The following is a 2,090-nucleotide window of genomic DNA, read 5'->3' on the forward strand; positions in this document are numbered from 1 at the left end:
ATAGAGGGGAAAATACTAGGTGGGTGCCAACAAGTGACTGAGTTGAGAATGAAGGGGGATGATGGGTGGGTAATAGGTGATTCCATATCTTTCTCTTGGATGTGCAGAAATAAGGTGTGTAACAGGAATGGCTTGGATGAGCTTTGTTTTGGAATCATTGAATCGGAGACATCTCCGATGAGACATGTAGGAACAGTGTCCAGTTAGAAACATGGGCAGATCTCTGGAAGGACTGACAGCCATCAGAGCGCATAGAGGAACCAGCTGTTTCCCAGCCAACTATAAGAAAACATGGAACCAATTGTGTGTAGCTGGGAGTTAGTTCATCCAGGTGTCCTACAAGAGAATGACAACAAGATGGTACCCAGAAGAGAAGAGAGATAGCAAGAGAATTGCAGGGAGAAACTTTTCCAGGGATAAGTGGAAGAAAGTCTCTGGCAAAATAAATAAGTATAGTCTGGTACTGGCCGCTCACACTTGTAGTACTAGTTACTGAGGAAGTTGAGATCCAAAGGTTGTGGTTTGAATGAAGACAGCTGGGGTGGGGGAGGGGGAGGTCCATAAGACTTCCTTTAACCACCATTAACATCTACCATTAACCACCCCCTAAAAAAACCCAAAGTGGAGCTGTGTCTCAGAGTGCCTGATTTGAACAAAAAAGCCAAGTGGAAGGGTAAAGCCCTGAGTTTTAGCCCCAGTACGTGTACCAAAAGTTAGAAAGGAAGAAAGAAGAGGAAAAAAAGGTAGAAAAGAAGAAAGAGATGAAGGAAGGAATAGAAAGAGGAAAAGAGAAAAAGAAAAAGGAAAAGCAAGAAGATGAAGGAAGGAAGGAAGAAATAGAAGGAAAGAGAAAGGAAAAGGAAAAGCAAGAAGACCCTGACCCACCAGAGCAGGGATTCCTGAGCAGTGTGGTCACATCAACAAGCAAGTCTGTCACAGGCAAGGCTGGGCTGGGCAAAGCTGGAAGGAAGGATGGCTGGGCTCTCAAGGAAGCCTCAAATTCATTGAGACAAACAGCTGTATATCAACTGCCAAATACAGTGCTCTGAAGGTCCAGCATCATGTTGTAGACCATTAATTTCTTACTGTGGAATGGGAGAGACTGCAGGAGATGGGCCATTTTCAGGGGAATGAGAGAGGCAATGGACCATCTCGTGTAGCTGAGTTGTCTTTCAGCATGATTTCACTGAATTGGGACAGCAAAGGGAGTCACGATAGTTTTCCAAAAAACAGTTTTCAGTAAAACGTTGGGTTAGAAACCGAGTGCTTAGACATCAGGAAACAGGGAGGAGGAATAGCTCAGGGGCCAGATGGATGTGGAGCCCTACTGTGGACTGGAGGAGAAGAGGAGAAATCGTATGGATAGAAGGGGACTCAGAGGGTCAAGGAATTTTCTAAAATGGAAGATTCTGGCGCTTGATCGAATCAGAGATTAAATGATGATGATGAAGACGGTGTCCACGGAGGAGTTCAAGAAAATGTTTCATTGGAATATAACACTAAAGTGGTTAAACTATCCAATAGGTTAGACCCTAGATAACAGGCACTTTTCTACCTGAAGGTGATTGGATTCGGTTGGTGAGATGCCTGAGCCCTCGTGCACAACTGAAGTACTTCACTCTTGAGCCACAAGGTGGCAGCAACCCACCACAAATCAGATACAAAGGAGCTGCTCAGGAGGGCTCCACCAAGTACATCCTCAGGCAGTTACTTTCCATTTTTCTATCTTCAAGTATGAAAAAGCAGCTGGGTGTGGTGGTGCATGCCGGACCTCTCTACACACAGGAGGCGGAGGCGGGACGATCTAAAGTTCAAGGCCAGCCTGATTCTAACAAGTGTTCAAATACCACATGTTCTTTGTGTTCTATTCACTGTAGGACTTACTATGTCACGTTGGGTATTACCTTCTGTTTCCAGTGTCAGTGATTGCAAGAAAAAAAAAAGACCCAACACAAAACCCTTAAATCAATGACCTGAGTAGAATATTCATTTAGGTAATGCTGGCCCTGCATGTACATGTGTTTTGGACAGTGGTTAATTGGAGATGAATCTCACAGGCTTTTCTGCCTGGGCTGGCTCTGAACTATGTT

The 2,090-nt window shown here is 44.6% G+C and overlaps 1 protein-coding gene across 1 annotated transcript in view; it reads left to right on the top strand.

Moving 5' to 3' along the window:
- The window catches only part of Dram1 (DNA-damage regulated autophagy modulator 1), a 40,785-nt gene that overhangs the window by 22,300 nt on the left and 16,395 nt on the right, over positions 1 to 2,090 (top strand). The window lies entirely within an intron of this gene.

The sequence above is a fragment of the Dipodomys ordii genome, unplaced genomic scaffold, assembly GCF_000151885.1.
Source record: "Dipodomys ordii isolate 6190 unplaced genomic scaffold, Dord_2.0 Scaffold3, whole genome shotgun sequence".
NCBI classification, from domain to species: Eukaryota; Metazoa; Chordata; class Mammalia; order Rodentia; family Heteromyidae; genus Dipodomys; species Dipodomys ordii.